General features: G+C 44.3%; 1 pseudogene; it reads right to left on the minus strand.

The window, feature by feature from the left end:
- Positions 1 to 3,294: 3,294 nt before the first annotated feature.
- Positions 3,295 to 4,597, minus strand: LOC116889185 (annotated as a pseudogene).
- Positions 4,598 to 15,692: the final 11,095 nt, after the last annotated feature.

The raw sequence follows: 15,692 nt of genomic DNA on the forward strand, positions 1-15,692 counted from the left end.
CTAACATTGCAATATTTTAATTAAGTACTGCTTTAAAAACTGATTTAGAACCAGTTAATTGGTTTTAAAATGTGGACCGTGTCTACCATCTTGAGCTCACATCTCAATGTGTGTGTGATTTTGGAGACCACGGTCAAGCTGTGTTGAAAGTTATCATTTTTCCAAACTCTGAAATTTCATCTAATCCTTGCTAGGAGAGCGCCTCCTTTACCATTAGTTATTTAGCTCTTAGATGATAGCGGATAGATGAGTGTGGTTGCTTTGCGAAGACTCTGTGATTTGTGTGGTGTTTATCTATTGGAGACAATAAATACATACATCCTGTACACGGCTACTGCCACCTTCTGAAAGGATTTGTTTTGTTCTATGTAGTAAACATAAAACAAGATTTTATTTTTTGTTAAGAAACATTTTTCTTTATATTTTTTAATTAATTAATTAATTAATTTTTATACTCCAGATTTTATTCCCCTCCCTGTCCACCCCCCACAGGGTTCCACATCCCATACCTCTGCTCCAATCCCCCCCCACCACGTCTCCACAAGGATGTCCCCATTAAAAAACATTTTTAAAAAATATTTTCTGCGGTTTGTGTTTCAAATCTATGGTTGCTTGGGAAACTGTCTTAAAGTACAGCTTCATTTAAGAATCCGTTTGTGTTATGGTCTTCGAATGATGGCTTTGAAGTCAACTGTTTTGAGTTGAGCCTTATGGATCTGACTGGACACATGTAGAGATGTGTATCTAAACTGTATATATTATGCACAATGACCAGCAATTGCTATTGTTCAGCACAAAGAGGGACTTTGGCCAGCCAGGGCCAGCCTGAGCAATGGGTCCAGCAGCCCAGAACATGCTGTGCTTCCCTTTGACCCTGTGCCAGGCTGAATAGCTAACTGCACAGGAGACAAAAAGATGCACTTGTATGAGAAAGGGAGCCAACTCCTGGAGATCATGGATTATGGAGTCCTAGCAAGGAGAGTCCTCCCAGAGCTGGAGAGATGGCTCAATGGTTAAGAGCACTGACTGCTCTTCCAGAGGTCCTGAGTTCAATTCCCAGCAACCATATGGTGACCACAACCATCTGTAATGGGATATGATGCTCTCTTCTGGTGTGTATGAAGACAGCTACAGTGTACTCACATACATGAAATAAATAAATAAATCTTTTAAAAAGAGAGAGAGTCCTCCCATCCACACAGCTAGAGGGAACTCTGCCCCCCTTTAAATGAGCAACTAATACAAACCAAGGGCATTTTTCACGCTGTATTGGACCTTGGATAATTTTTTACTTTAGTTCCTCTAGTAATTGGCTTCTGAAATCAGTTGCACTTTGCTTAAAATGGGTTAGAATGCCCTCTGGATAATGTCCTAGCATCTTAAAAATTCTCCCCCACCCAACTCTCTGTAAAATGATTTGTCTTACAGACTTGAAAAATGGCATTCAAAAATCTACATTTTTGTTTATCCTACTAAACCAACAGTTTTAAATATCACTTTAGAAGAGGTGATCACGGCCCATTCCTTTAATCCTAGCACTTGGGAGACAGAGGTAGGTGCATGTCTTGAGTTCAAGGCCAGCCTGGTCTACAGAGCAAATTCGAGAATAGCCAAGGAGACACAGAGAATCCTTGTCTCAAAACTAAACCAAACCAGGGGTTGGGGATTTGGCTCAGTGGTAGAGCGCTTGCCTAGCAAGCACAAGGCCCTGGGTTCAGTCCTCAGCTCCGGAAAACAAACAAACAAACAAACAAACAAACAAACAAACAACTAAACCAAACCAAAACAACATCAAAGGAATAACTTCTATATAGTTCTTTTGTGCTACAATGCTAACTGTTGCTGGTTCTGCACATAAATGCCTCTCTAGGCCAGCCCTCTAAAACTTGACAGGTATTAGGGATTTATAAATTTGTTCATGGTTTGATTGCTTAAATTTCAAAGTAGCTTTACTACTGTTTTAGGTTAGTTAGTTTGTTTGTTTTTGATGCCTGCCTGGTGCCCTTGGAAATCCGAAGGATTGGATGCCCAGGCGGTGACTGGAACTACCTATGGGTGTGATCGGCATGTAGGTACTAAAAACCGAACCTGGATCCTCTAATAATTGACTCCTGAAGCTAAGTGTACTTGGCTTAAAGTGGATGCGAATGTCCAGCCAGTGCTTTTAAGCCCCGAGCCAGCTCTCCAGTGCCTGCTGGTGTTTTTGTACAGCGTTATAGTTACCCGTTGCATAATGCTGCTCACTGTGCTTTGTCAAGCTTTATAAGTGAACTGTCTGTTAACGTTCTACAGAAGCACAGCTTTTGACAAGCGAACCAGAACAGCATTTTTGAGACACTAGGACATTACCCACAGGACAAGTGAATAGACGTCAGGCATACCTGACCTAAGAGCCGAGCCTTCCATGTACCTCAGCTGTTTAAACCAGGCCTGAAAGGCTGATTAGTACTAGCTCCTTGACATCTGTCATTTACCCTCCCAAGGTGGATCAAATCCGACCAACCAGAGGGAATCTGCCTGGCATCATGGGACTATGGAGAGCAAACCACCAGATGGTCAATTAGCCATGTCTTTAGACAATATTTGTTCAGAGATGGGGGTGGGGAGATGGTCAGACTGAAAATCAAGTCACAGGAGGCCTGGTAGCTAGGAAGCTGACACAAGAGGATCCCAAGTTTGAGGCCAGCGTAGGCCTCATGTCTCAAACCAGGGAGATGGAGTTGTTTGTGCCACCCCTCCCAAAAGTAACTAAGAGCTGTGGAAAATGATTCTTAGGTGTGGTAACCCACCCTATATTGTAGCCTCCATCCCTTGGCTTAATGTATTCAGCCTTTTGTTTCAGACATAGACATGTGCCAGCTCGAACTTGTGCTGTTAAAATAGAACATGGAACTTGGGACCAGTCTGGCAGAAATGAAGATATTCTAAGGAGACACTCGTATTGGGGTGTTTGTCCCTCCTCCCAGTGTGGTCTGATTGACTAAATCACTTTTTCCCCCTAGAGATTGCTGTGACTTTGATTTAATTTGAAATCTGGATTAAAATAAAAGCAGTGGGTGTGAAGCTTTACAAATATTACATTACTATGTCATTGATATGGCTTTTACACTGATTGGATAGAGAAAGAAAAGAAACTAACATTAGAATTAATGCAGTAACAACATGTGCAAACACAGCACACGCCCTGACAGGCCTCAGTGGAAAACCACTCTGGTCAGTTGCTGTCTGACGTGGCTGCATGCAGGTCTCATTGCTCGGAAGGAGCTTCATTCCTTAAAGGGAAAAAAATCCCTCTCACTGGCCAACAATGGCCAGGAGCAGCTTCCTGTAATCTCCACTCGTGTCACTTGTGATCATTGTGCTTAGGGTCTTCTGATACATCTGAGTGAACATCTGTTTTCTCTGAATAAGGTCAATGTCACTTCGAGTGACCACAATCCTGACCAGCGCCTTTCGTGGAGTAGTAGAGTTGCTCAGTGAAGAAGGCAGGGTGGTTGAGGGCACACGCAAGATGGTCTTCAAACCACTTTCAACATATCCAGAAAATTCTCGGCTTCCACTGCTGAGCAAATCTCCATTAGCCAGCTTGGAATTAGCCTTCACGGTGGCTTTCATCTGAGGGTGAGGATCGTGTTCAAACAGGATCCATCTGGCCCTAGCCTCCCCTCCGAAGCCTGACAGAGACGCTGGGCAGCTTCTGAGCCATCTGTGGTTTACATTCTGCCTCTCCTAAATATCCCGAGGTATCCGACCTAGTGTCCTTCTCAAGCTCTCGTCCAGATTCTAATTGATAACATCTAACAACGTCTCGGATTTCTTGATTTGTTCTTGCGCACAAAATCTCTTTCAATACACATTCTTGAGTTCCTGCTCCCTGCATTGCCTTCCGTAAACTCCAGGCATCGTAGTATATAGAAGGCATGAACAAGGCTGGGATTAATTCTTCCATATTTCCACTCAACTCTGACTCGAGATCTTTAATTAAATCCTTGCCATACATGGTCTTAAAAGCTGCTTTAATTTGTTGCCTCTGGTCAATGGGAAGTTAGACACAACATGCACAATTGCTTGCTTGCTCGTCTGTCCCAAACCCCTTCATTGCTTTGCAGAGAATTTTGGCATCTCTCATAGCATCAAAGTTGGAGGCTGGGCGGATTGTTCCTTTGGTGCCCTGGGTCATTGCAGCAGGCTGGCCAGGGTAGGGAGCTTGTCCTCCAGGATACTGAGACAGCATCTGTCCTCCAGGAAGGCTATCTGGGACTGGAACCTGTGCTGGTCCACACCATAAGACATGCGGTGGCTGTGGATTGCCAGAAAAGCCTGCTCCACCAGGTGGGGCCCCAAAGCCTTGGCTTCCAGGATAGGCTGGAGCATCCCCTGGATCTAAGGTTCCAGGATAGCCTCCAGGGGCTAGATAACCTCCAGGTGTGGGGTAGCCTCCAGCTACTGGATAGCCACGACTTGGTGCTGGTGGGTAAGCACTTCCTCCCATTGGTGGAAAGCCACTAGGGTATGGATACTGACCCTCAGTGAGGAAAGATAACTCCTGACCTGCAGGAGGATATCCAGGGAAAGGTGGGTAGCCTGGGTATGACATTCTGAACAAGAAAGTAGCATCACACCCCAGCCACGCTTTCCACTTTTAATTTGCCTCTTATTGAGGACAGATGGCCAGATCTGAGATGGGGCACATGTTGTGACCCCCCCCCCAAGTTCAGCCTTGCACAAGCCAGGCACAAGCGATCCTACCAACTGAGCTGTCTATACCCCCCCAGCCCAAAGCTTCTCACAGTTTATTTATTCCTTTTCTCCTCCTTTTTTCCTCTCTCTCTCTTTTTTTTCGGAGCTGGGGACTGAACCCAGGGCCTTGTGCATGCTAGGCAAGCGCTCTACCACTGAGCTAAATCCCCAACTCCTCCTTTTTCTCTTTTGAGACAAAGTCATACACTACAGTGCACTCCAAGCTGGCCTGAAACTCACCATGTAGTCCAAGCTGGCCCCCAGCTCCTGGTGATCCTCTTGTGTCAGCCTTGGGGGTACATGCGCTAGAGTAATAGATGTCAACTACCACATCTTGCTGCGGGCCAGATTTTAAGGATGAGAAGTATACAAATGGCACAAAGAAAACCGTCTGACTGGGGCATGATGATATACTGGAGGTAGAGGCAGAAGAGCCGGAAGTTCAAGGCCAGCTTTCGCTATGTGGTGAATTTTAGTCAAGCATGATCTATATAGCAAGTTCTAGATCAGCCAGTACTATGTAACACGACCCTGTCTCATAAAACAAAACAAGGAGCTGGAGAGATGGCTTAGCTGAGGGATCTGGCTTCCAAGATACCTGTACTCATATACACAATGCTCGTACACAGATACATACCTCTCTCTCTCTCTGTCTCTCTCTGTCTCTCTGTCTCTCTCTCTCTCTCTCTCTCTCTCTCTCTGTGTGTGTGTGTATCTCAGAAATGCCAGATGATTTAGTAATTATGTGTTTAAGGTTTTGACACAATGCATCATGTATAAGGGAGAATATTATGGACTGCCTTATATGTATTAAACCTACATAACTTTTAACATATGAACTTTTGCCTACCACTTGGAAAAACTTAGACACCTAATTTAGCTTCAAGATGTGTGTGTTTGTGTGTGTGTGTGTGTGTGTGTGTGTGTGTGTGTAGATATATAAATTTCAAATATACCAGAGTACCCTAAGATAATAGTTGCTTCTTTAACTACAGTTGTAAAGGAATTGCTCTCAAAACTTTAAAAAAATTAAATAAATATTTTACTTTGGGATTGGGGATTTAGCTCAGTGGTAGAGCGCTTGCCTAGGAAGAGCAAGGCCCTGGGTTCGGTCCCCAGCTCCGAAAAAAAAGAACCAAAAAAAATATTTTACTTTGGTTTTATGATTTATTTTTTAATTAACTTTTTGGAGACAGGGGCTCTGTGTAGCCTTGGCTGTCCTGGAGCTTACCGGGCTGACCTCAAAGTCACAGATTCTCCTACCTCTGCCTCTCAAGCCCTGGGATTAAAGGCACGTGCAACTGATTTTGGTTTTTAAAAAGATCCATTTTTTATTTGTGCATCTTTGTGTCTGTGTGTCTGCGTGTGTAGGCCAGAAGAAAGAACTAGATTCCCTTGAACTAGGATTACAGAGGCATTGTGAACTGCCTGAAGTGGGATTTAAAGTGTGTACCATAACACCCGATAACCTAGACTTTCATAAGATTCCATTCCCTAGTCATCAAGAGCAGAGTGCTGCAGCCATATTGGCCACCTATCATGCCAGCAGTAGAAGGATGGGAACACAATCCTTGGAACAAGATGGCTGGCTAGACTAGTCTGAATGGACAGGCTCCAGGTTCCCTGAGAAACTTCCTCAGTAAAGTGGAGAATGATTGGAGAAGATATCTGACGTCAGCCTTCCGTGTGAACACACTCACACGTTCTTGTAAATGCACACAGAAAGCAGCAGAAACCTGGGCATACCACCCATGCCTGTTATCCTAGTATTTGGGAAGCTGAGACAAGCCAGGATTACCTTGAGTTCAAGGCCAGGCTGTAGAGGGAAGCTCTCAGAACAACAAGGTCAGGAGGTGAGGGTGCATGCTTCTAATTCCAGCACCTTTAATTCCAGGTGGAGGCAGAGGTGGAAGCCGAGGAGGAGCACGCAAATCTGTGAGTTCAAGGCCAAGCCCCATCTACAGAGTGAGTTCCACCATAGCCAGGGCTGCACAGAGAAACCTTGTCTCAAAAAACAAAAACAGGAGGGTTGGGGATTTAGCTCAGTGGTAGAGCGCTTGCCTAGCAAGGGCAAGGCCCTGGGTTCGGTCCCCAGCTCCGAAAAATAGAAAAAAAAAAAAACAAAAAAAAAAAAAACAAATCAAAACCACCACAGCTTAAGCAATTATCTTAACAAAGCACAAAATCATTTTAATTTTTTGAGACGGGGTTTCCAATGTACCCCAGACTGACCTCAACAGTGCAGCCTCCCTACCTTGGCCTCTGAGTACTGAGATTAAGATTGTAGGGGTTGGGGATTTAGCTCAGTGGTAGGCGCTTGCCTAGCAAGCGCAAGGCCCTGGTTGGTCCCCAGCTCCGAAAAAAAAAAAAAGAAAAAAAAAAAAAGATTGTAGCTATCCAGCACTGCACCCAGCTAAGCTAAAAATCTTGTATATATACTTTTTAAATTTTTAATTTATTTTGAGACAAGAGTATCTCTGTGTAGCCCTGGCTGTCCTGAAATTTGCTCTGTAGACCAGGCTGACCTTGAACTCAGAGATGAGCCCACCTCTGCACATTGGAGTATTGGAATTAAAGGAATGGGCCATCATGCCTGGCTTGAATCTTTGTTTGTTTCAAGCAAGCCTTTTGTAAATGTTTGTAAAAGTGGATCATTTTTTTTTAAAACAACCTGAATGTCTTGAACATCAGGAATTTGATTTTTATCTAGTTGCATGATAGTTTGTTACGCTACTGAGTTAGAGGGAAACACTGAATCAAAATCTAACAAAAAGTTGTTATATGTGAAATGTAGAAAGCATTGAATATTGTGGGGCTGGAGAGGTGGTTCGGTGGTTAAGAGCACTTACTGCTCTTCCATCAGACCCGGGTTCAATTCCCAGCAACCACATGGCAACTCATAACCATCTGTAACTCCTGTTCCAGTGGCTCTCACATACATGCAGGCAAAACACCAATGCACATAAAAAGAACGTATTAAATATTGTAACTTAAACATCTAAGGAATTGGCCAGTGAGGACGGTTCAGTAGGTAAAGACTCTTGCTCCCAGGTCTGACAACCTGACTTCTAGCCTCAAAATTCATATAAAAGGTCTGGAGAGATGGCTCAGCGGTTAAGAGCACCCGACTGCTCTTCCAGAGGTCATGAGTTCAATTCCCAGCAACCACATGGTGGCTCACAACCATCTGTAAAGAGATCCAATGCCCTCTTCTGGTGTATCTGAAGATAGCTACAGTGTACTTATATATATAATAACATCTATGTCCATATAAAAGGGCTGGAGAGATGGCTCAGTGGTTAAGAGCACTGGCTGCGGGTTGGGGATTTAGCTCAGTGGTAGAGCGCTTGCCTAGCAAACGCAAGGCCCTGAGTTCGATCCCCAGCTCCGAAAAAAAGAAAAAAAAAAAAGAGCACTGGCTGCTTTTCCAGAGGTCCTGAGTTCAAATCCCAGCAACCACATGATGGCTCACAACCATTTGTAATGGGATCAGATTGCCCTCTTCTGGTGTGTCTGAAGACAGCAACAGTACAGTGTACTCACATACATGAAATAAATAAGTAAATATAATTTGGCAAATATTTATTTAGACTGGGTTTAATGGATCATGCCTGTAATCCAGCAGGCAGAGTTGTCATGAGTTCTAGGCCAGTAAGAGCTATAGAATGAGACCCTGTCTCTAAAAGGCTTTAAAAAACCAAACCAAACAATAAAACAACTTAAGTCTTGCAAACTGAAAGGCAACTGGAGATGGTGGTGCACTCCTGGAATCCCAGCACTTGGGAAGTAGAGGCAGAAGGATCAGGAGTTCAAGGCTGGGAGATGGATTAGTGGGTGAGAGTACTTGCTGTGCAAGCATGAGGACCTGAGTTCAAATCCCCACACCCACAAGCACAAGGCTGGATGGAAACAGGTGGACCCTAGGAGTTTGTTCAATCAACCAGCCAAGCCTAAATGTCAGGGAGAGACCCTGCCTCAAGGCAAGAAGGCAATTCAGTGTCTCCCTCCAACATCTATGTCCATGCATACAGATTCATACATGTGCATGCCCCCATGTATACAGCACACACACATATAGTACCCATACACACCTAAAAAGAACTTCAAAAACTTACTACTATCTAGCATGAATTACAAAGGTATATTTACAGAATTATGCTGTAAATTTTATGTAACTTGTGGTGTTCCTACTAGCAGCTTAGCTTTAAAATGACCTCTGCCCCCCTTGAGTGATGACTAAAAATTAACTTGCAATAGCACAGAGAATCACTTGGAGTATATGGAATTTTTGTTCATTTGCTTTTTTAAAAATTGGTTTGTTTGTTTTGATTTTTCAAGACATGGTTTCTGTCTGTTGCCCTGGCTGTCCTGGAACACCCTTGTTAGACCAGGCTGGCCTTGAACACGAGATCAGCCTGCCTCTGACTCCGGGGTGCTAGGATTAAACCCATACACCACTATGCTGGCTTGGGTTTTTTGTTATTGTTCTTTGGTTTGGTTTGGTTTTTAACGAAAGAGAAAAGTGACAATTCTAGAGGGAGAAAGCCTCTCTATTCATCCCCTGTTTAAAAGAATTACCTTTTTCCATGTTGTGTTTAGGATGAGCAAGTCTCTTTATATGTGATGTCAACTTCAATTCCTGGGACCGTGTGATGCTCCGGCCCCTTTATTTCAATGCAGAAATAAAAAGTCTCTCCATGTGGCCATGAGGGGCCTTTGGTTCAGGTTGCCCTGGGGTTGCACCTGACTGGAAAGGTCAGGGCATTCCGATTGCTAATAACCCTCCCTGGAACAAAAGGTCCACTGATTGGGCTTCAGAGACTGTAGGCAATTTCTAAGCTTTAGTGAAGGCTTTTGGGTGGGTTAACTTAGAGGAGCACATAGATTAAGGAAGATAAAGCCCGGAATGTTTTAGCCAACCTTTTATCTTGATTAGCTTCCCCTGTCTTGCCTTTATTAGTAAATACTCTTAAAGAGTTCATTAACCAGACTTGCTGTAGGAGTTTAACGCCCTAGCCTAATTTGTAATTTTCTTCTGATGGCGGCGGCCTGTTGTTAGGCAGTGGGCTGCACAGTAACGGGGGCTTTCTTCTCTGCTGAGTTAGGGGCTGTGTCGGTGTGTTTTTAAAACTTCATCAGTATGTCTAAAATATGAGTGTATTGCACCCTTCCTTTTCTGAGTGATTTCTTGGGCTTTGCCATAATTCTTTGGGACATTTCCAGGGCCTCACATGTTTGGGTCTCTGTAAATTTGGTAGTCTACAATGCATGGCCATCCAGAAGAGTGACATAAAGTCCAGGAATAAGCATTCCATGAATATGAAATCTCTTGTTTCATGTAATCATAAAGAGAATCTGACACGACAGGTTGTGAGTAGCTAAGGGATGGGCCTTAGGGAACTAATTCGAGGTTTAAGTTGTGAGAAATCCCGCTCCTAACACAGCAAAGTGTGTCTTAGAAGAACAAGGAGAGACCTTTTTTTTTTTTTTTTTTTTTTTTTTTTGGTTCTTTTTTTGGAGCTGGGGACCAACCCAGGACCTTGAGCTTCCTAGGTAAGCGCTCTACCACTGAGCTAAATCCCCAGCCCCCACAAGGGAGAGACCTTAAGTGGGGAGGATGGGGACAATGCAGAGCTCATTCATTCTCCAAGCTGCGTAAACAGAAGCAGCAAGGGGAGCAAGCAGAGGTCATTCCCAGAGGCTACCCGAGAAGGGGGTCAGAGGAAAAAGAACAGAGTGTACATAATGAGGCACAACCAACCAGGCAACTTCTAAAAACCCCTTCCACATGGCATAATGTGTGAATCACTTGTTTGCCGTGATTTTCACCCAGGATGGCCTGGCCTCCAGAGGACCTTCTGGGCCTCTCAACTTGACCGTGTTGTAGCTATGGAGACTTCATGGTCTATTTGTTACCCAGATTGCAAGAGGTCAAAGTCCTGTTCCCTGATGTGAACTATCAGTAAAGGATAGTTAGAAGAGGGAGCGAGAGAGGCAGAGGGGAGTGGACAGGAAGGAAAGGGAGAGGACGGGTGACAACTCAGTCCTCAGTAGAAGAAAAAAGCTCTGGCAGCTGGCGTAGACAGCATCTCAACTCTTTAGTTCAAAATGCACCACGAGTTTACCCTGAGTGCTCTGCCCAGGTGGCTACATATTACTTTGCACTTCGGATCTTCCAACTTAAAGATAATAGAAATTAAATAAAGCCAGACAGGAAGAAGGGGCAAGCAGAGAGCACATGGACTGCAAGGAGGAAGGTTGGTTCAGGGAGACAGGAGTGAGGAGTGGTGCTGACACCAGACCAGTGTCACACAGGATGATTAGTGCCGTTGGTTTTGTTTTTGGAGATTTATTATTATTGGTTTTTTATTTGTTTTGTTTTGTTTTGTTTTCAAGGCAGGGTTACTCTGTACAACACCCCTGGCTGTCCTGGAACCTGCCGTGTAGACCAGGCTGGCCTCAAACTCAGAGTTCCTCTTGCCTCTGCCTCCTGAGTGCCGGGATTAAAAGCCTGCTCCATCACCACCCAACTCTTTTTTTTTTAATGTGTATGAGTGCTTTGGCTGGGTGTCATGGAGGTCAGAAGAGGGTGTCAGATCACTGGAACTGGAGTTAAGGATGGTTGTGGGCCACTATGTTGGTGCTGGGAACTGAACCAGAGTCTTCTGAACAAATAATGCTCTTAACTGCTGAGCGAGCTTGCTCCTCCCTCCGTCCCTTTACTGAATGTGCTGGCCTCAAGATATAGGTGGCTCATAGTAGCTGTTAGGGAAATGCATGCAGGTTGTGCACACATGGTGGTACCAGACTTTAATCTTAGAACTCTACATGCAGACACGGGCAGCTATCTTCAAGTTACAGACAAGACTTGGCTCTATCCATGGTTAGTTCCAGACCAGGCAGGGCCACACAGTGAGACCCTGTGTTTAAAACATGAAACTAAGGTTTGAGTGGAGGGTGTGGCCGCTCGAGAGAAGACTCAGCCATTAAGAGGCACTTTCTGTTCTTACAGAGGACCTGGGTTTAGTTCCTAGCACCGACATAAGGTGGCACACAACTGCATGTTACTCCAGTTCCAGGGAATCGATGTCTCTCTTTTCGGGCCTCAGTGGACACTGCTGAGGCACTGCACACACACACACACACACACACACACACACACACACACACACACACACACACACACACACACACACACACACATCTTTATAGTCTGTGCATCAGAATATAAAGGTCTCAGATACTGCTCCAACTCCTGTCTTCCTTCTGCTATGCCACTCACCACAATAACAACGGACTCAGCCTCGGAAACTATAAGCAAACCCCCAATTAAATACTTTCCTTTATAAGAATTGTCTTGGTCATGTCTTAGTTAGGGTTTTGCTGCTGTGAACAGACACCATGACCAAGGCAACTCTTTTTTTTTTTTTTTTTTTTTGTTCTTTTTTTCCGGAGCTGGGGACTGAACCCAGGGCCTTGCCCTTCCTAGGCAAGCGCTCTACCACTGAGCTAAATCCCCAACCCCTCAAGGCAACTTTTATAAGGACAACATTTAATTGGGGCTGGCGTACAGGTTCAGAGGTTCAGTCCATTATCATCATGGCAGAAACATGGCAGCATCCAGGCAGGCATGGTGCAGGAGGAGCTAAGAGTTCTACATCTTCATCTGAAGGCTGCTAGCAGAATACTGACTTCCAGGCAGCTAGGATGAGGGTTTTAAAGCCCCACACACGGGCTGGAGAGATGGCTCAGTGGTTAAGAGCACTGACTGCTCTTCAGAGGTCATGAGTTCAATTCCCAGCAACCACATGGTGGCTCACAACCATCTGTAATGAGATCTGGTGCCCTCTTCTGGCCTGCAGTCACATATGCAGGCAGAATGCTGTACATAAAATAAATAAATAAATCTTTAAAAAAAAAAAAAAAAAAAAAAAAGCCCACACACACACAGTGACACACCTACTCCAACAGGGCCATACCTTCTGCTACTGTTACCACTATTAGGGCCAAGCATATATAAACCGTCACATTCCACTCCCTGGCTCCCATAGGCTTGTTCAAACACATAAGTCTATGGGGGCCATACCTAACCATAGCATAATAAAAAAGTACATTTAGTCCAACTTCTAAAATCCCTATAGTCTATAGCAGTCTCAACAATGTTAGAAGTTCAAAGATCAAAGTCTCTTCTGAGATTCATCAAATCACTTAACTGTAATCCCCAAAGCGAGACAGGAAACCAACTGGGCAGACTCCAAACTCTGCATCTCCATGGCTGATGTCAAAGCGATCTTCAGATCTCCAACTCCTTTTTCATCCTTGGTGACTACAACAAACTTCTTTCTCCTGGGCTGGTTCCATTCACTGTTAGCAGCTTTCCTCAGCAGTTATCCCACAGCTCTGGCACCTCAAACATCTTGGGGTCTCTAAGGCAAGTTCTATGTTACAGCTTGTTTAAATGTCTGGAATCCACATATTGTCTTCTGGGTTCCTCTAAAGGGCTGGCGTCACTTCTCCAGCTTTGCCCTCTGTAGCACTCTAAGCTCAGGTTGATCCAGTCCACTGCTGCTGCTGCTCTTGGTGATCATCCCATGACACTGGCATCTTCACTGGGGTCTTCCACTGCAACTAGGCTTCACCAATTGCCTCTCATAGGCTCTCTTCACGGTGCCAAGCCTCATCTTCAGTCCTAGGCCATCAACCACAGCTGAGGCTACACCTTCACCAATGGTTTTCCATGACCTCTCACAGTGCCAAGCCTCAGCTGCTCTCCATGTCCCCTTCATGTCTTCAAAACCAGGACCACCTGGGTGACTCTTACACATTACCAAGTACAGCTACAGCATGAGGTACAGCCTTGGCTATGTCTGGAACACAGCTTCTTTGTACTCTCAGAAAATACTTCCCAGAAGAAGACTTCACCTCAGTGATGCTGGTCTCTTCTTAACCACTGCTAATTTCTTAGCTCCAGCTGACCAGCATCAATTGTCCCGGTAGTCCCTTCTATTTTGGACTCTAAAGTCAAAGTCACATGGCCGAAGCTGCCAAATTCTGCTGCTTGCAGGATCTGGAACACAGCACCCTTTTCTAGTACTTTATCACCAGCTTTCTGTTTTCTGACTCCTCCAGTGTCTAAGCTTGGCTGTCCTAGAACCTTGCTCTCTAGACTGACTTTGAACTCAGAGATCTCTATGCCTGTATCATAGCGATGGAATTAAAGGATTTAAATTTTTCTCTACTTAGAACTTGCTCTGTAACAGGCTGGCCTTGAATTTAGAGATCTGCTTGCTTTAGCCTCTTGGGATTAAAGGATTGTACTACCTTACCTGGACCTAAAATTAGCTGGGTGGTATCTTGCTCAAAGGTTACCACTCCCTTAATTTAATTAATATCCTTGAACACAGAATTCAGCTCCATTTCATTTCCTGGTGGCCCTATAATACCCAAACCATATATTTTATTTATTTTTTTCTTTCTAAGCTTGCTATGCTTGTTCAAAATGCTTGTCATGAGACATAACCACAGAACAAAGTCTATGATGGGCTTTTTTGAGACTTCCTTTGTCAATGCAATCAATATTAATCTCTTTACCTTAGCCTCAGGTAGACTCTTCAGACAAGGGCATAAAGCAGCCACATTCTTCACCAAAATACCACAGAAACAGTCTCTAGGCCACATACTGACATTATTCTCCATTAAAACCTCTTGGACCATGTCTGTACAGTTAAAGTCACTCTCAGCAACAAAGTCTTCCATATTCCTACAAGGATAGCCCATTAAGCTCCGTTTAATCCAAATCCAAAACCCCAAATTCACATTCTTCCAAACAAAAGTGTGGTCAGGCCTATCACAGCAATACCCCAGCCCCTTGTACCAACTTCTTAGTTAGGGTTTTATTGCTGTGAACGGACACCATGACCAAGGCAACTCTTATAAGGGACAACATTTAATTGGAGCTGGCTTACAGGTTCAGAGGTTCAGACCATTATTATCAATGCAGGAGCATGGCAGCGTTCAAGCAGACATGGTGCTGAAGGGGCTGAGAGTTCCACCTCTTCATCTGAAGGCCACTAGAAGACTGACTTCCAGGCAGCTATGACAAGGGTCTTAAAGCCTACTCCCACAGTGACACATCTAGTCCAGCAAGGCTATACCTCCTAATAATGCCACTCCTTGGACCAAGCATATTCTCTGTCTGTCTGTCTCTGTGTGTAGTTTGTGGTAAGTTTGTATATTTTCATGTGAGTGTGGGCACATATGTGCTGTAGTATGTATTAGAAGTCAAAAAACAGCCCCTATGCAGCGAGTCCTTCGCCTTCTACCCTGATCAAGACAGGTTGTTGTGTATGCTAGGTTGGTCTGTGCATAAGCTTCTTGGAGTTCTCCTGGGTCTACTTACTATTTTGCTGTAGGAACAATGGGATTGCAGATTCCTGCTACCATGCTCGGCTTTATGTGTTCTCTTGGGATTTGAACATGGGTCCTCATACTTGTGCAGCAAGTGTTTTAACCTTTGAGCTATCTCCCTAGCTGCTGTTTGTAGGAGTTCTTCTTATAGTTTTTTTCCTGCCCCTTCTTTTAGTTTTGCAAATTAAAAATCTTTTGTGGGGGGGGGATAGAGAGAGAACTCAGCAGTTAAAAGCATCATCTGCTCTTCCAGAGAACCTAAGTTCAATTCCCAGCACCCACATGGCACCTCACAATGTCCGGTTCTAGGGCTTCTGACGCCCCCCTCACACAGATGTACAAGCAGGCAAAATACCAATGCACATAAAATAAAAATAAATTATATATTTAAGAAAAGCATCTGGGGGTTGGGGATTTAGCTCAGTGGTAGAGCACTTGTCTAGGAAGCGCAAGGCCCTGGGTTGGGTCCCCAGCTCCGAAAAAAAAAAAAAGGAAAAGAAAAGAAAAGCATCTGTTGTCTGTTGTTTTGTTGGTCTTTCTATCCT

The sequence above is a fragment of the Rattus rattus genome, chromosome X (genome assembly GCF_011064425.1).
Source record: "Rattus rattus isolate New Zealand chromosome X, Rrattus_CSIRO_v1, whole genome shotgun sequence".
Classification (NCBI taxonomy): domain Eukaryota; kingdom Metazoa; phylum Chordata; class Mammalia; order Rodentia; family Muridae; genus Rattus; species Rattus rattus.